Source organism: Phaenicophaeus curvirostris, chromosome 4, assembly GCF_032191515.1.
Source record: "Phaenicophaeus curvirostris isolate KB17595 chromosome 4, BPBGC_Pcur_1.0, whole genome shotgun sequence".
Lineage (NCBI taxonomy): Eukaryota > Metazoa > Chordata > Aves > Cuculiformes > Cuculidae > Phaenicophaeus > Phaenicophaeus curvirostris.
In genome coordinates, this window is record NC_091395.1 from 71484399 (window position 1) to 71504568 (window position 20170).

The following is a 20170-nucleotide window of genomic DNA, read 5'->3' on the forward strand; positions in this document are numbered from 1 at the left end:
GTACTACACTGGCACTCCTGCAAGATGCCTTAAGCACAGAGCTCCAGTGCAACCATGAACTTGTTTTCTTCACTGTCAAGGTGATGTTACCTTTTTTATGGCAGAGGAAGAGTTATTTTAGAGCTAGAGGATATAAAGTTGCCCAGAAATTAATTGCTGCAGAAGGTTAAGAAGATAAAACTACCTGCTAGGGGCTGCAAAATGGGTAGATATAAGGGCAGAGGAGACAAAAAGTAGTCTGACATTTATGGGTTTAGACTAAAGCTGGAAGATGCTATAATAGCAGAACATACTTTGTCTACGTGTAATTTTGAGCAAGTTGAGAAATGGGAGGGGTGTGTTTTGCTGGTAATCAGCATATTAAAGCTCAGATCTAGTGGCAGAAGGTACTGAATGAAAACTGAGATGAATTTGTCGAGTAGCAGACTTATTTGGCATTTGGAGAAATGAAACTGATCTTTAAAGGTCTCATATATACTGCAAACCTTTAATTCCTTCAGTTCCAAGAATATTACAAACAGGCCACATAGAAAACCCTGAAGTTCGATATACAGTATATGGCTTTAGGAAGGAGATTATGCTTCCACATGTGCTGGGTCCATCATAGTTAATGACATATGAGAAGCATAGTTTTAATGGGTTGACAGATTATTTATTATGGGAGCAGAACATCATAAATATGATAACCAGATCCTACCAATTTGCCAAAATACATAAGAAACACATTGATGTAATTGTGTTTGCACCGTATTCGCTTGTGTGGAATAGTTTGATTTATATTTATGGAAAATTTCCATTCAAAGTCATGCAACAATGTGTGCTTCCGTGCATGTATATACAAGGTCTTACACAGTCATGCAAAATCCTACTACAAAATATTAAAAGGATTATTTTACAATTACATATTACAAACAACTTATAAACTGGCAAATGTCTGAAATAGGTGTTTTAAGCACAGTTGTGTTTCTGTAAAATAATAAGCAATTATTGCTGCAGTAACATAAGTAGAAACTAACAACTGATGAGTAGAAACTAACATCTGATGAGAATCACTGGTTTATTAACTCCAGCCCTGGAGATATGAAGGTCAGTATGTCAGACGTAATTCTGTCCATCACATCGTTTGACCCATCTTCTAAGCAAGAAATACAGAGCAGCTCAGGATGAGGGATCTTTTAAGTGCTCTGTGGAACTTTTCTATCCTGAAAAATAAAATCAGAGAGTGATTCTAACTGTAATATGAAAGGCACCAATAATGCTGATGAAAGGTATTTTGTTACTGAAATGACACATTTTCACGACATTTTTTCACAGAAAGGGTCATTGGGCACTGGAACAGGCTGCCCAGGGAGGTGGTTGATTCACCTTCCCTGGAGGTGTTTAAGGCACGGGTGGACGAGGTGCTAAGGGGCATGGTTTAGTGTTTGATAGGAATGGTTGGACTCGATGATCCGGTGGGTCTCTTCCAACCTGGTTATTCCATGATTCTATGATTCCCGCGGCACTTTGTTTTTTCAAAAATACCAAAATAATTCATGAATGGCAAAAACATCTCCAGTTTTAAATTAGTGTAATGATCTGTCAGTAATAGATAATCTCGTGAGATCCTTGTTTTAGCTCTTTTCAGGAAGACCTTGATGGAGAAAGGGTTGGAGGAAGGAACTCAATCAAGCCATGCAAAACCTCTTTTTTCCATGAAATGAGTGATTCCTACATCTGATCACTTCCTCCTTTTGCAAAGGAAGTTGCAAATTATTTGATTTGGACAGTTAAGGAATAACTGTGGTGTCTTCTGGAAAGACCTCATTCTCTCCTCAGGAGGGATGTTACTTCTTTTCACTCCTTCCAATCAATTTGACTGGTTTACTGGAAATTTGTTGCACAGAGTGATGGCATACAGGGTGTTTTCCCCAAAGAGGAACACATTTTAATGTGATGGTATGTAATCACTCTTGTTACTCATAAATTTCTGGCTCTTTTCCATAGCTGATTTTAATGAACAGACATGACAGCTTCCCATTTTCCTCACACGAGGAATTTGCAGTATTTTCTCTCTAATGAAAGAAAGGTGGAAACTCAACCAGATTTAGAAGGTTCAGTGATCTCAGGTCTAGCTGTGATCAACTGGGTCTGGTCTCGGCCCTAGATTTCCAATCAGTTTGGCAGCTGATGCTGTTGTGGTGTCCAACTGCCCACTAAATGCTTATGGCAAGAATCACACCAGCGTGCTGCCTCCAGCACAATCTGCTTCCATATTTCAAGAAGGAGATGCAAGTGCTGGTTTTGTTTGTCAAACACCTCATGCTAACAGAGTCACAGCTCTGAACCATGTGACTCCAACTGCATGGCACCGCAGAGGGATGGGTACCACCCTGATCTTGGATCCCAGACTTGGTGATTGGTTATAGGGTGCAGATGACCTGCTCATCTTTTCATTGAGCATTCTTTAAAGTTATACACTGGATAAAACCCACAAAGAACTTTCTGAAAAGCCATAGGAGGCCATAAATAAGATATGTCTCCTTCACTGTTTGGCTTCAAAAGCCATGAAAGTACTAGGAATTGGGGAGCTGAACTGTCATCTGTGAGGTCTTCAGGGAAAGAACAACCAGGAACATGGTAGCATTTATCAAAAGTCACTGGAAACAGTAAGCCCTGTCATAACATCCAAAAACCTGAAGGATTTCTTTGAGTAGTGTTTTGTTTTGCAAATAAGCTACAAATAATAATTACAAACAAAAAACAGACCAGAAAGGAGAGAAAAAGAAGCTGAAAGACAATTTTCAGTGTTCCTTCATGCTTCCAAAACCCCCTCAGTTTAGGAACCCTGTGCTTCCTTTGATCTTTGACAGCAAATGTCCCTTGATCATTGTGGTGTTTTGTTAAGCTGCTATTTTAGATGTATAATATTCCAGTAAAATGAATGGTTCAATAATTTTCTTACATTTTCCTTCCTAGAAAATATGATGGTTTGTTTGACACAGGGACGTGGTTACCAGCAGCTATTATACACTGGTTTTATTTACTGTGTTTTGAAATGACTGACTGAGTTCAGAATAAGCCTCTGTATTCTTCTTCCTTACAATCAGAGAAATTATAAGTCTTTGCAAGTAAATTTAATATGTAAACTCTTTCTTATCTGATTTTGCCCCTCAAAAGCCATATGCCAGTTTTCCCTTAATAGGAGGTTATTTTGGTTTATCCCAGCAACAGTCTGCCTGAAGTACAGTATGGAGGCAAAAGGAACAGCTGCTGATCAGCAGCATTTCAGAGCTGTTAATAGTCAGTCACATAAGGGATGGGTTGTGTCTCTACCTTCCTTTGACAAGGTGTAACCATGGCTTGCCAAAGGAACACAAACACAGCATTGTAGTCTGCCTGAAATAAAAACATTTTTCTGATGGGGAAATAGAGCCCTTGGTAGAAAAATGAGACAGAAACAGTGGTCAACTGTACAAAAGCTTTAATCCATTATTATTCTGGTGTGACAGGGTGCCAGGTCAAAGACCCCAGTGGGATATTTGTTATTTGGAAATACCATTCCCTCAATAACTTGCTGTTCTCTGCTAAACAAGAAACAACCCCACTCTAGCACCAAAAGCCTCCTGGTTTTAATCATATCAGTAAGAGACCTGCAGATTTTTTTTTTGATACTGCTGGGCCTTTGAAGAAAAGTGGTTAAAAATATCCTAATCTTGGAGAACTACAGTGATGCAATGTCTCCTCACCCCAGAAGGTGTGAGATGTGAGCAGTGACCAATATAAGGAAGCCATGGCTGGTGTAAATGAGCTTCCACAGCGAGTGTAGCAAGTGCCAGATACACTGGTCTAGCCCAGCTGCTTTGCACTGCTGTTCCAGTGATCCTAAACCTTGTATTTTTAAGCTAACATCGCTGCTTTGTGTCACCGTAGCATTATAAAGCCACTAGTGTACACCAATTGAAAGGAAAATCCACCTCCTGAACACCTAGATACTTTATTGAGAGAAAGCCCTGCCTCAGGCAGTATTGCTCTTTATGAGGATTCCTTTCTAGGCAGATTGACTTTCATAGGAAGTGAAACATTTTTTCCAGGTTCACTTCCATTTAATTCTATGCAGGAGAGAGGGCATCCAAAGCAACTTTGCAGTAACGTGCATATTAAATACTTGTTCACACAAAAGTCCATATACATGCTGGGAGAAGCCTAAAGAGCTAAAAATGGGTGCAATCTCTCTCTAAACTGCTGGAACAGTGCAAAGGGCCTCCATGTAAATAAAAATCAGGGGATAGCTGGTGAAGTTCTGTTTCTAGACGTTCCTTCTCAGAAGAAGCCCTTGGTCTGCTGAAAGCACCAGACAGGGGAGCTTGGAAGGAAATCAAGAGGGCAAAGGAGTGAGAAGAAAAGAAACATTTTATAGATCAATATCCCTGTCAAAAGCAAATATTTTCTCCTGTTTTGCCTGGCACAGACAGTTTTGGAGGGGATATTTTTAGAATACGTTGCATGAATTTACGATTACCTGAAGAGATTTATTTTCTGCCAAAACAAAGGCATCATATTTCTCTAACCAGAATGTGGCACTTACCATGAGGAGGGCCAAATCTTGCACATAATCATTGAGGTCATATGCAAATAAAAGGCACCATACTTTGTGTAAATTCCCATTTTAGCAATTCTTGCAACATTTCTCATTTATAATATTGTAACTATTTTATGAAAGTCTCTCTGGGACTAGTCCATTAAATCATAACGCGCCTATTTTCTTTCAGCTCCTGCTGTGGAATTGCCTTCAAGGAATATTTGGAAATTTGAAAGCAATAAAAAAATAATTAAAACATTTTCAGTGATGTAGTTTGAACCCATCCTTTAAATGCAGTAATATCAGTAATATCTTGTTCATCTGAAACTGTCACGGTCCAGCACAGTAGTGATGGTGTCTGTGGGGTGGGAGACACAGGAGGAGGCCCCTGTGTTGTTGCTTCTGCTTCTTGTCCTTTAAGTGACCAGATGCTACCATGTACTGCAAAAAAAAACAAAAAAAAGGGTGTCACAGCCCTGCTGATCCTTCTATACAAACAGTGTATTTCTACACTGAACTTTTTTATGACTTCCCATTCCCTCTCCTCCTCATCTCCCCTGCCCCAGACTTCATTGAATTTCCTTTTTTTTGCCTTTTCTCTGGAAAAAAAAAATTCATCTGGCATGTTGAAAGACTCATGTGAACTGTATTGTCTCATGTATTTGTGCATGAGGAATCCAAGGAAGGGGCTGCTGCATTATAACAATATTTCTTGTATGAAGAAGAACGATATTGGACGAATGATATGCTGTAATTATGGTATGGCGTGTAACACTACTAGTATATTCTGATTCCACTGCTAAGCTAAAAGGCATTAATATTAGGTCTGTCACTGAAGACATTCATCTTGCTGTCCCTGCTAACTCTTTTCTGCATTGTTACGTTACAGAGCTTCCTACTGTTTCTCTGAGCCATCTTGTTCTGGCCATTCACTAACACCAAACAAAATAAAGTACTTCAGAAAAAACCCAACTTTTGTGTGCAATTTCAAGCAAATGATTGCCTGTTTTAAAAATGTGCCCAAAATATCTCCTTTTCTTTTTTTTTTTTTTCTTGTGCAATAATAGGGCTAGATGAGGGTGGTGAGAAGATTTTGTACGCTTGGTCTTGTATTGTGGATTTTCAGTGTCTTATAATCTACACAAAATCTTGTAAATTATTATTTTTAGCTACCTGCCGTCTCTGTTTTGTCTTTTAGATGGTGTTTCCACAATGCCCATTTCAGAAATATCTCCCCACCCATACCCGTCTGCTCTCTTGACTCTTGCCAAATTGCAGACCCTCAATTAGGCTGCACTGCTCCCCCTAAGCTGGACCTGGTTCTTTGTCCTTATCTGAATGGCAGGTCTCAGCAAATTATTTTTCATGTCATCCTGCACCACCTGCCAGCAATTCCCGTCATCACTGTTCATCCTGTTTCAATAGAGTTGACAGTAAAGAAGTTCTGGCTATCCCGCTGTAACTGATAAAAATCTTTATTTCATGGGTAAGAGTAAGAAAACTGCCAGGTGAAGTTAAACACTTCCAGAAGAGTGAAAAGAAACTCTGCTTGAATAACTTGAATGACAAATCCACTTTCTTTCAGAGACAGATAAAACAAACTTGGGAACTGGAACAGGCTGCCCAGGGAGGTGGTTGAGTCACCTTCCCTGGAGGTGTTTAAGGGATGGGTGGACGAGGTGCTAAGGGGCATGGTTTAGTGTTTGATAGGAATGGTTGGACTCGATGATCTGGTGGGTCTCTTCCAACCTGGTTATTCTGTGAGTCTATGATTCTATGATTCTATGATTCTATGATTCTATGATTCCATACTGTGCCAATGCCATCTCGAAGCAGCTCAAAAGCACCTGGCCCAGTGCAAGGCAAACCATTACTTTCCTCCCATGCTGCCAGCCCTTCTTGCACACACAGTGGTCAAAGAGCATGACAAAAGTGGTTTTAGATAGGTAATCACTACTGTCATGCTTTGTGAGCATTTGCAGCATGCTTTCCTGATGTGATCTGTGACAAGTGATGCCTCTTCTAGAAATACACCCTATATCCATTATTAGAACAGGGTAGAACAGAACAGAATATTTCAGTTTGAAGGGACCTACAATGATCATCTTAAACGGGGCCCAAGGGAAAGATGGGGAGGGGCTCTTTATCAGGGAGCGCAGGGACAGGACAAGGGGGAACAGATTTTAAGCTGAAAGGAGATTTAGCTTAGATATTAGGAAGAATTTTTTTTTACTGCGCTGATGGTGAGGTACTGGAACAGGTTGTCCAGAGAAGTCGCGGATGCCTCATCCCTGGAGGTGTTCAAGGCCAGGTTGGATGGGGCTGATCAAGTGAGAGGTGTTCCTGCCTGTGGCATGGGGGTTGGAACTGGATGATCTTTAAGGTTCCTTCCAAACCAAACCATTCTGTGATTCTGTTCTATGATTCTATCATCTAGTTCAACTGCCCGACCAATCCAGGGCTGACAAAAAGTTGAAACGTGTTAAGAGTGTTGTCCAAATGCCTGTTAAGCACTGAGGAGCTTGGAGCATACACGGTCATTTTTCGAGTTGCACCTTCTTTCTCTTTGCCTTGCTTTCCAGCCACAGTCAGCTTGGCAAAGAATTTAGGGCATCTGAGAATATGCTTATTGCCTTCCACTAAGTGCAGCCATTCTGCTCAAGGGACAAAGAACTAAAGGACAAATGTTTTCCTTGTGTGTAACTGTCATCTCCTACTGATGTGAGATTACAGATCCTTTCCAAAATGGTAATAAATCCTTGAATTCAACTGAGTTATAAGAACACCTGGACATGATAGTATTACCTGGTGCAAGCAAAAAGCCCTGAGAGCCTTGTGACATCCAGGGCATGTCCAGTGTGTTTCCAGTCATCAAATGCCAAATTTATGTTACTTACTTACTTTGTAAATGCTAATGAAGAAAAAGGACCCTCTCGTGGTGTGAGGTTCCCTTTCACTACCTTGTTATATTTGCATGCAGACACTGTCTGGCTTTAGCTTGTAACAGATACCAAATTGCATAAATGAATCTTCACTACAAAGCCCCCCTCCTACTCCTGTTTCTCAAGCATCCCTGTCCTTTACAGATGACAACCAGAACCGCTCTTTGACCAAAAGGAAAGAAAAAAGCAGTAGTTTTACAGAAGTCAGACAAAAGCACTGGCACTAAAGCAGAATGATATTTACTAACCCAAGCAATGCAAACTGATTCTGTTTGAATCAGCAGTTAAATCCTACTGGGGAGTTTAGTACAGAATTACATCCATCCTCAGTGCAGAATTTATTCTCTATGACATTGAGTTATTTTGCAGACTGATTTCTATAGAATACTTTCTTTTTTAAGCCCTACTTGGTTCTAAAAGGCTTTCCCATAAATATTAGGACTCCTAAGCAATTGCGAGACTGCTGTTGATCCTCTCTGAGGACATGTCAATGCAAATCTCTGAAGATACAGGTTGTCACTGCTCTACCTCTAAGAAGACTGGAGGATTGCTGTTTGGATTCATCTGTGGCTGCTCCTGGGGTGTTTCTGAGCACTAGCATATAGCTTTTGTTTTCTATAGGCCTGCACAATGTTAATACCAAATAAAGACAGCTCTAAACATCAGGTATATGCTTCAAGAAAGAAGACTGTCTGTTTTTCTGTCAGCTTGCTGGGATGTCTCAGTGCTCTTTCTGCCGTAAACAAGATGGCTTAAGGGGCTTGTTGAAAGGTACTATTTTCTTTTCCTATCCCAGCTAAAGTCCAGTTTAGCCTGATAATAAATGCAAATGGTATTTGAGCTTGCAGCCCATTTGAAATGAGGTTATTAGCTTCCACTTGGTCCCCAGTAACCAGGTGTTCATATTATATAGTTGTACTGCAGTGGTCTCAGTAGAATTATTAAAAATGGACAATCCCCTTTTTCCTCAGCATTGGTCCATAGGTCAAAGCACTGGCATGGGATTGGGGACTGACGAGGCTTTCTGTGCAGTTGAGTAGTTATATCTCTGGTTCCTTACATCTCCAGCTGCTGTATATAGAGGTGGATTCCTTGGCTTTAAATTAAGGTTTTGGCTGAGCAACTTCCAGTTTCCAGAATTACAAGCCACTCCAGTATTTCTCTGGAGTATCAAACTCACACGGGCTGAAATAATTAAGCCTCCACACTTTACCAGACCTTCCTGAGGAGCGCTGGGAGGAAAAGACTTACAGGAAGGTACTAACTCCTCTGTCTCCTTCACAGGACCTGCATCCATCTCCATTTTCCATTTTCCACAATGGTTTCTCCAGCCTCATACAGCTGATGCAGGTATTTTCAATAACTGTGACTAATAACAGAACAAATCCCCTGAAATTTCTTCCTTGTGGAAGGTTTTCTTCTAGAGCCAGATTCATTCTCCTAGATGTGCCTAAATCAGTTTTGGATGGTCCCTGAAATGTTTCTTTGGGCACTGCAGGCCCAAAATGTAGTAACCTCTCTAAGTGTTTGGGATTTTGAGACGGGTGCATTTTTTTTTACTTTGGCACATAAAACGGTGCCTGAACTCCAAACATTTTTTTTTATATAAATTAATCCTTTACCCAGGAAAGTGTCTCTCCTTTTATAATGATGAAAAGGCTATTTGTCCCAGTCACAATCTCATATCATTTCTATTTTGGAACAGTTTTCTGGTTTAGAATTAGAGTGTCTGATGTGTGTGCTATTTGCAATTCATTTATTATCCTATGAAAGCTATTCCTCCAGTTTATTATTATTGTTTCCTTCCCAGTTGCTCACAGATGCTCCTTTGTAAAGTGCATGGAATAGGTTTTGGCAAAACTCTGAGAGTTTCTTTAAAGTTCATTCTGCTATTTAGTATTTTTCAAAGGCACGCCAATATTCTACTGCCATTTCAGCCGTATGAGGTGATATTGATTAGTGGTGATAGGTGTAATGTTCATGCTAGTCAGATATTTAGCTCTTCCATTCCTGCATATTTAGAGAGTGACATGACCTTTCCATTTAGTTGCCTTGCAGGAGGTCTGTTCTTCTCAAAACTTCTTCCTTTGGGTAGGAAAAGAAAATTCCTTCGCATGAGCTCTTCAGCAGATGAATTTTCATGGAAGTTTTGTGTTCTCATTTAAGGCAGGAGATGGATCTTTGTCACATCTTATTTTCATGGTATTACATCCATGTTTAGGTACCTGTGTTGTTCACAAGATGTTAAGGAATACATAGTTTCTGCTTACATAAAACCGAAATTGGATCTCTGACGTGGGCCTGGTGTGCTGATTTTCTGGTATTTGAGTATCTACATACATTGCGCACAGTTATATCTCTTTAGGATCATGAACTGTGGTAAAACTTCCTTGTGAAGCAGAAGAATCCATTTATGAAGAAATCTCTAAAAAAGTTTTTGAAAAAAACCCTTTCATATATTTAATATATCCTGAAAGATCTAAGTGATTATTTCTTTAATTTATTTAAAAATGCAATCTAGCTGGCCCAAAATAATTTGGATATTTCAGCTAAACTCATCAATGAATTGCAATTGGTTAATATTTAGGGGGAATATTTTCAACATGCAAAGATTCTGATGGAGCAATTCATTTCATCCCAAAGCTGAAGTCCACATTTGCTTTGGTGAATCTCACTCTAAAACTATTCCTGCTCTTGTTCCCCACTAACTGCCTAGGAAACTTAAGCAAATAACTCAGACGTAGATATTCAGAGTGTAAATGTCTGTGGTTACAATGGAGAAGTCCCAGCTGAGACAGCCAATTGGAAAATGGGGTCCTTTTGTTCAAGAGGCTTTAATAACATAACACATCCCAGGAGCTTACACATTTTGCTGAAATAAGTCACAGGATGAGACAGATTGGGACAGATGAGGTTAAAAAAGTTAGTCAAGGTCATTTAGCAGCTTAATAGCTGGACTTAAAGCCGAGCAAAGTCAGTGCCTCATTCTCCAAACCAAATCACATCTTCTAATTATTTATGAAGTTTCTTGGTGTTGAACGAGACTGAGAGAGGGGAAAGGCAGCACACATGGTGAAGGACTGAACACAAAGGGTACAGGGTGCATGACAGCATCAAAGAGATGAATGACTTCATGGTGATCTTTTGGCCCATTTCTCATTATGGGTATTTGGAAATAACTTATTAAAAGGGACTTGAACAAGGTTGAGATGTAAACAGAGACACTGGCAGGATGTTTTGGATACAGAAGCAACAGAGAAGAAAGACAAGAAAAGGTGAAGGGAGCAGCAAACTGGACCACAGAGAAAGGAGCATAAGGAGGAGATGGTGGTAAATTTGGAAAGTAATGGTAGTATCAGGGCGTCCAAATGGATATGGCAAAGACATGAGGAGAAAAAAAAATAAAGCAATTGGTTGGTTTCCCTGTTAACAAGAGTTAAGATCCTGCAGAATCAGAGAAAACTACAACTCTAAATGGTCCTTTATACTGTCCTCAAAAGGTACAGCCCCTGCAGCTCCTGATCCTTTGGATTGTCCTCCAAACATACAGCCCCTGAAATTCCTGGAGGTTCAAAACTGGCCTTGTTACTCATGCAAGGATGTAAAGCAAATACTGTTCTTTGAAAGTTGTTCAGCTTCTGACAGGATAGTATCTCTGTACGGTCTGACTACAGCAGGTCTTGCTAAATGTTTAGATTGAGTACTTAATATATTTTATGTATAATGGAGAATTGCAAGAACATTTTCTGCAGGAGGGTTTGAAAATTTACATCTGCAAAGGAGAGTTCTGCACATTATCACTATGAGAAACACTTTTGGGGAAGGAGAGTACAGAGTGGGTGCTTGTGACGTGATTTTGAAAGTCAAGTGTAAGAACCTAAAATAACCTCTAGTAGAATTTACAGCAGAATTCTGGATTCAGACCCAGAACCCACAACTACACACATAAAAAAAGATTAATTCCTCCTACTTCTCCATGAGGCTGGCACTAGGCTTTCATCCTTCACATCCAGGAACACAGGACTGGTACAGTTTTAACACTAGTGTTGTTCTCTATAGAGAAGCAAGTAACTTAAATATATTCAAAAGTGTTAAGCAGGATGAGAAAGAAAAGCCATTTAAATTAACGAACAGATTTTTTTCAGATGATTTCAGACATTCAGATTCAGATTAAACATAGAGGAGATTAGATGGTATCAGGTGGAAAAACTCTGAAATAATGTCCTATTCAACAATAAGGGATTGGCTGACTGTGAGGATCGTGTTTGCTGAGGGTGCTCCCAATGACGGCACCTTGCTTGGATTCCAGTTTTCCCTCTATTTCACTCTGCATGAGCTGAAATGGTAAATGAGAAGGGAGAAAGCAGTGCTGACCAAAATCTAGATTAAAGGATGAACAACACTAAACTTTAAATCGGTTCTGAGCCATGAGTCCTGTCTAAATCCAAGGCTTTTTGAGAAAATAGAAGGATGTCTTGAGAGATAATATTGTAAGAGTTTTCAAAGAAGTATTTTACCCTACAGCCCACTCCTCTAAGGCAGGATCAGTTGTTCTCACAGACACTTAAATCATTCCTGCCTCAGCTGTTTATGAGACCCTCCGGTTGTGGGGGTTTCACAGGTTCTTGGACAAGGTTCTCTAGCATGGAATTAATCACATGAGAAGAAATCCTCCCCTGGTAGTCAACCTGTAGTTCTCTTACTGCTGTTGAATTCAATTACTCCTTGTCCTATCATCAATGGACATGAAGAACTGTTTGCCTTTTTATCCTCTGCAGTGACTTTGTAAGTCTATACTCTTCATTTCAGTGTTCTTGTGTGAAAACTAAACAAACCCTATTTCTGCACTCTTTCCTCGGCAGTCTTGTTTACCACAGCTCTGGCTTTGCTTTTTGTTATTCTCTGGACACCTTTAGTTGGCCCATTTAGCAAAGGTTATTTAGGGAAGAGAAGAAAGCAGACAATACCTCAATATACACTTGAGGCCAAAATGGGTCAAATATTAAGAAAAGAAAATACATTAAAGAAGTCAATACCAAAAAATCCATCCCTTCTCCTGCCCAAACATGCTATGTACATCCATACAACCCCTTCTCCTTTTACTACAGTAGCTGTGAGGTTTGTCAGACTTTTGAGGCAATTACTTTAATTCTCTGAAATCAAAGCACCTGCCAGAGAAGTGGCTTGTTTTACAAAATCAAGGTCTACTGAAACATTTTAAGGAAAACAGTTGTTTCATTCTTTAAAGATACAGATCTTCTCTGAAGTCAGAGAGAGAAGATAAAGGGGGAAAGTTTGCCATTTGACTTCACTCTGGAATGCAGGTAGAGACTTGAAATATAAACCCCAAGATGAACAGATTTGATTAAGATATCATTTTAAACTTCTCTCCTTCTTTTCCTTATTTATTTGTAACTCTAAATGAAAGACAAATAGCCTTATCTGTGCCACTGGGGAGACAAAATGCAAGCTGGCAGCTTTTTCTAAGGATGTCTGAGTGACTTTGATGGCTACCATGAAAGAATGTTGGTCTGTTTGATCTTTTGTTGACTAACTGCAAGTTTGGGGATGTTACAAAACATGTTTACATAATGTAGGCTAGCTGCAAAGCCCCACCTCAGGTGAAAAAGCACAGCTGGTTTTAAAAAGGAGCTGGGTTTGGATAAAATTAAAAGAAGTTACACAATCAGTTACGAAGTATTGAAGGTAACACATGGGTTATATGGCCAGTATACAAAAAGACAAAAAGGCTGTGTACCATCAGAAAAGAGTGCAAATAGACTGGGATTTGATGGGATCTCTTGTAGTTTGAAGCCAACTGAGTGTTCAGTACAGAGACAAAGTAATTCCTTTTGAGGACTATTTGTTTAAAAGAAAAGTTAATTCAAATATCATCCCCTAAGCCCTAGGCTAATCCTTCTCATCAGGAAAATTTGCTTTTAGAATTCCTTTCTCATTGTACGGTCCCAGACCCAGCCTGCTTCCAACAGCTAGATTTTCAAACTTTGATGCTGGGACTGAAACCAATAGTGTCCTGGGAAGTAACCAACTAATCAGCAGTATCTGTCACCTGGATGCATGTAACTGAATTATCTGTCCACCCAGTGCCACCACTGTGTTCAATAGTAACATAGACGGTGGGCTAGATTCACACAAAAGTCCCATGGCATTATAGCGACGGACCATTAGATGCTTTTACTGCTCTGAGGAGGTCAGTCTCCTGGCTTAACTGATGTTCATGGACCTGTTATTCATGTTCTGTGACAAGTAGTATCCCTCATGACAAGTGGTGTCCCTCAGGGGTCCATACTGGGACCGGTGTTGTTTAATATCTTTATCAATAATATCGACAGCGAGATTGAGTGCACCCTCAGCAAGTTTGCAGATGACACCACGCTGAGTGGTGAAGTTGCCACACCAGAAGGATGGGATGTCATCCAGAGGGACCTGGACAGGCTGGAGAAGTGGGGCTGTGAGAACCTCATGAGGTTCAACAAGACCAAGTGCAAGGTCCTACACCTGGGTCAGGGCAATCCCCATTTTCAGTGTGTGATGGAGGATGACGTGATTGAGAGCAGCCCTGCAGAGAAGGACTTGGGGGTACTGGTCAATGAGAAGCTTGACATGAGCCGGCAGTGTCTGCTCGCAGCCCGGAAGGCCAAATGTATCCTGGGCTGCATCAAAAGAAGCGTGGCCAGCAGGTTGAAGGAAGTGATTCTGCTCCTCTATTCCTTGTTGTGAGACCTCATCTGGAGTACTGTGTCAGGTTCTGGAATCCTCAATGTAAGAAGGATATGGAGCAGGAACAGGTCCAGAGGAGGGCTACAAAGATAATCTGAGAGCTGGAGCATCTTCCATGAGGACAGGCTGAGAGAGTTGGGCTTGTTCCACCTGGAGAAGAGAAGGCTCCAAGGAGATCCTATAGCAACCTTCTAGTATGTGAAAGGAGCCTACAAGAAAGCTGGAGAGGGACTGTTCATAAAGGCTTGTGGTGATAGGACAAGGGGAACGGGTCTAAACTGGATAAGGGCGGATTTAGACTAGATATTAGGAAGAAATTCTTCACCATGAGAGTGGTGAGACACTGGAACAGGTTGCCAAGGCAAATTGTGGATGTCCCTACCCTGGAGGTGTTCAAGGCCAGGTGGGATAGGGCTTGGGTAACCTGATCTAGTGAGATGTCCCTGCCCAAGGCAGGGTGGTTGGAACTAGACGATCTTTAAGGTCCCTTCCAACCCTAACTGTTCTATGACTCTATGATTCCATGACCGAGGAACTGAATTCACAGGAGCAGGAAATATAATCTAAATCAAGCTTAAACATAAGGGAGTGCTAAGGACAGCTGCCCACAATAAGCTTTGTGACACTTTCCCTCTGTAGAAGGACAAAACTCTTAATTGAGCATTTACAAGATGGTTTCTACACTAGTAACTTGACAGAAAAGGACTGGATGGGTGCCTCCAAGGGATTGCTGTTGAGGTCCTCATAGCCACACATGGTATGGTTCAGGATGATTATTTCTAGTTATACGTAGCTCAGGCTTCTGCACAGAAAGGCTCCACCAGGTATGTGGGATGAAATGATGTGCAGAGGATGTAGTTTGGGACCCTCATGTCTCTGAAGGAGAACATCCAGGGCATTCTACAGCAGAAGTGTTTGGGTTGTCTCCCACAAAAGGAATCTGGTGCACTAAGATATGTCTGTAAACTGAGTAAACTCTGTGAACTCTGTGGTAAAACAAGTGATGGAGATTGCTTCAGAACTGCAAAACTGCTCCAAACCAAAATACTCACGTAACCTAACCAAAATTTACAGGAAGGATGGGGAACCAATCCACTTCTTTTTAAAACATAGAATGTCTCTTCAATCCACAGTGATGAGGGCTCTTTCCTTAGGACTGTAAGTTCAGGTTGAGCCCCTGCCTGAGGTCACCCATCTTATTATCATACTGTTTTGATGGTAAGTGCCACTATCTCCATGCTTTAGTTCATGGCTGGAAACCGTGGAAGTCAGTTCAAGCCATAAATATTTCATATTAACTTTACTGCATCATTGTCACTTCTTGGACAGATGGTGCCAGGGAAGAGGACCTAATGGGCCAATGGATCTTCTTGATGGTCTTCAATTATCCACATCCTTTTTCTTTTGAGGATGTGATTTTTTTCCATTGACTCCAGAAGGCCTTTGGATTTGGCCCTGACTTGATCAAATAACCAAGAATAAATGCACTGATTTTTGCGATGTTGGTTCTAAGCCACAATTGCTCGTTATGTAGGATTTTATCATAACTGGTAAAATTTTGGTTTTCAGTGTCTTTGCACTCTATTCAGTATTTTGTGGATATAAACTCTCGGTTGGTGTATTCATAAAAACAGCAATTAAATTTTACTGTGTCCTTTGGAGTAAAAATGGGATTTGAGAAACCCTGTATAGTTTCTCCATGATTCATCCTGAAAACTTGTTATGCAAGTGGTGACAAACTATGCTGATAAACAAAGAAAGGCAAGGAACAATTTCCAGTTGTGAAGAAGGTTATTTTCAAATCTACTGTATGAAGATGAGTGCAGTGCTCTTAGCTCAGTGGAGATGGCTCCCATCCAGCTGGAACATTCTTTAAGCTCCACATAGACACTGTATTTTGGGGGGCTGGGAAAAAAAAGCATCTAGAAGCTCAACAGAGTAAGAACTGGAAAGCTCCTCCTAAAATTTCAGCTTGATCCATGGGCTAATACAGATTATCACTTTACAGAATGCTTTGCTTAAATTCAACTATTTTATTCTTTCTGTTCAACCCCTCCAGGAAGCAGCTTGATAACAAAAGCTCTACAAAGTTTGTTACAGAAGTGCTTGCAATTCAGCTTTAGTGGCAGATGCTGTAGAGAAATGTGCTATTGGGGGGGATGTGTGCACAGTTCTGTATTTCTGGCATTCCTAAGATAGCAGAGGACCAGCAGCAAAGTGAAGGGACAGGTGAGAAGGTGGAATCTGCAAAGACTTTTTAATGAGTGTTGGGTTTTTTTCCGTGGTGTGTTGAGTTTAAATGTTGCTCAGACAATTTTTTTGGCAAGATAGTTGTTACTTTGTTGAGTAAACACTTGGAAGATTAGTTATATCTTTGGGAATACATTTGAAATCACCCTGAGAGGTCTCAGTGGTCCTAGCAGACACGCTGAAGAGCAAGCACAAAATGAATGCTCAGGAAAAAACCCTGAGATGTATTTAGTTAAGCTAATTGTATGCTATAGATATTTTACAATTGAAGAATGAGCAGTAATGCCCAGAAGTTATTAAACAATGAGGGAATGGGCAAAAGAGCTTTGTTAAACATAGACAATTCCTTAACTTCCCTAGAATTTGTTTAATATAAACTATTAAACAGAGTAGTAACTGTCTGCAAGACAATTCAGAGTGCCTTGGCTCTGCTTTCCCATTGCTACGCCTGGCTGAAAGTGGAAAATACAGCTTACTATGAGCAAGGATTTCTCTGAATAAACAAGTTTGTGTAAATTCGTACCCACTTGTAACTAGCTTTCATGATGAAAATACTATTTCTTTTCAAGAAACAGGACTTATTGCCTCAGGGATAAAGACAGTTTTCAGATTACATTTCATAATTCAGTCTGCAATAGACGGGGTTTGACCATGAGGACCCTTGTGGGAACTGTTTTTGTCTCCATAGCCCGTGGGCTCTCTCCTTTGGGCAGCAATTATTTATCCAGCTTCAAAAATAAGTGAGGAAGTAAGATATGGGACCATGAGCTGAAAATGCCCAACTGATGGATTGTGAACAGGAGACCTAATTTCTGCCTACTGCTCTGCTGGATTTCCAGCTGTCTGCCTTGCCCCAAATGTAATACAGTCTTAGCAAGTGCAAAAAAAAAATGCATTAAAAAAAATTAAAATAAATTAGAATCAGTTACGGCTTTGAAAACAAAACACATCTTACACTAGTTCTGTTGCAATCTCCTGAGTTATGTTCTGTCACAAACTGAAGAGACACAAGGGCTTTGAAACCAGTTTTCCTTATGTTGGTTCCCCAAAACCACTCTCACTGATACAAGCAGATTTACTGTGATAAGCACCTGTTTTAATGACCTGAACCAAAGCCTGTTTGAATCAATGAGGAAACTCTCCTGACTCTGGTATAAGCCTCAGAGAGGCATCATGGGAGCTCCTGGGCCTTTTAAATGTTATTTACAGTGGTCTGCTGCTTAGGGAGTGCTAAATCACGGAGTTATTTGTCTGCTGGGGAATTTAAATGGCAATCTGCTATGCTGCTGCCACAGCTACAATACCTTCTCTGTTGCAATGATTCATGACAGGTCAAGGGAGCGTATGCAATGGAAATATGCTTTATTGTGTTCTATCACTTATCAAGACTTATGAACATTACATTTTTATTTTGAGGTACTCTCACTTTATTTTTTTACTTGTATCTCTGTGAAGAACTGATGGAAGTGTATCTTTATACACAAAACTATCACCAGATGCCCTTCTCATCTTAAAATTGAGTACGTTTTTCATTTAAAGACTGATCCTATTTACCTCTCTCAGACCCAGTAGCTCTGGGGATTTTGCTTGAGAAGGAAATACAGCACAAGGCTTTTCCAGGTCCCAGTGGCCAGAGTGCTATGGAAAAGAGGGCAATCAGCCTTGCAAAAGGATTTGTGTAACTATAAAAATGGCCAGGTTTAGCCTCCAAGGGCAGAAATCTTCCATCTGTGGAATGCCTCCACACCATTCATGCTGTGTTGCTGCTCCCCGAGCCTTTTTCAGAACTTTCTGTTATTTTCCAAAGCATTTTTCGCTCTCAAATCCCAGCTCCAGGACACTGTTTCCTGACCCTATGCTTGCAGTTGCATTTCCACATGGACAAAGTTACCAGAAGCTGCACTTTAGGCAGGGTTTGCTCAGTCCTTTTGTTCTCTGCCTAATCCAGACAGGGAGCATGTTGCAGTACTATTGCCTGGACTGAAAGGTGGTGTGAAGAACATCATTATCCGGGAACCCAGAAGGTAAAAGGAGTGAAGCAATGCATCTGGTCTGTCAGATTTAGACTGGCAGGCAGAATCCCTGCATGCTCTGTGGGACACTGCTGTGAACATCACCAGCTTCAGTTTTTTCTAAGTAAGAACCTAGTGAGACTACACTGCAGTACTGTGATTTAAATTATTCCCAGAGTGACGCACAGACCTACAAATGTATTGGAAAGACATTCGTTCAGCCCAGCAACTGAGAGCAGTAACTGGAGTTTATCCTTGTACTTAAGTGGCTGGACTCGATGATCCAGTGGGTCCTTTCCAACCTAGCGATTCCATGATTCAGAGATAAAGCCAGAGCAGCCCAGCCAGCTGTTACTTTGCTCCTGAATGAGTGAAGCATTGCAGCACATAGTGCCAGACCTGGTGACCCGTGAGTCGAGTTTTACCTGACTCCCTATTCATCAGCAGACACATCAGCTTCCAAGCTTCAGTAGAAGTCTGTGGTTTTCATGGCCATCTCTGCTGAGATTCCCATATGACAACACAAGTTACAACATAGTTTGTGTTACCAACTACACATTGTGCTGTAACTTGGAGTCTGACTCAAACACAAACATCCATGTGATGGTAACTGTTATCAGCCACCTTCAGCACAGACTCTGGATTGCACCCAATGTGAGACTTTGATCTGGAGTCAACCCAGAAAGTCAGAGCCCTTCAGGAACTCAAGAAACTGCAAAAAATCAGCCATATTCTTAAAAAAAAAAGAAAAAGAAACTTACTGTCAAATTCCAAGATGTGTAAAAGTTCAGACAAAGTTCCTTTCCTTACTGGTTTGCTTTCACCTGCCTCACATCAGCTACTCTTCCCGAGCTTTATGAAAAAGATGTGCCAGACATATCTAAAGTGAGAAAAAATATGGCAGATTCAACCCCTTGTCAGGAGCTTTGCAGCCACTGAACTCAGCCAGGGGATTGTCAGCTCCCTCTCGTGGGTAGAGGAGCGTTAAATGTTACAGGCTGGTAGTTCTGTGGCAGCTGCATGTCCCATGTCAGGCCTGAATTCTTGTACAATTGCTCATCTCTGTGCATGACAGTGTTCAAAAAGCATGAAAAGATAAATGTGAACGCATGCGTCTGTGCTGGCTTGCACACACATATGCACAAATGTGTCCTCCACAGGCAAAGGAAGCAAAGCTCAGCCCTCAGTTTGAAAATTGGTCTGTTCCACCCTTCTGGCTTTGGGCAGATCATCTGCTTTAGTTTACTTGCTTTCAAAACACCTCAGTGATGGAATGTAGAGTAGCACTGACCTGACCGTTGCAGCCTTCATGAAGCTTTGTTAGGTTCTGTGGCTACAGCATGTGCCAAGCCCTAGGATGTTCTCACCCAAGATTCTCTGGCAGGAGACATGAACTTGCCCTGTGTCCTCCACCATGACAGCAGGAGCACACGAGGATGCTTGGCATCAGACAACTCTGATGGCGGCATCCAACACACCCTCAGTAAAAAGTCTGCTCAGCATTAAGCATCAGCCTGGGTGACAGCAACAGTCACTCAGCCATACAATCACAGAATCCAAGAGTGGTAGGTGTTGGAAGGGACCTCTGGAGGTCTTCTAGTCCAATTCCCCTGCTAAAGCAGGTTCCTCTACAGCAGGTTGCACAGCAACATGTCCAGGCAGGC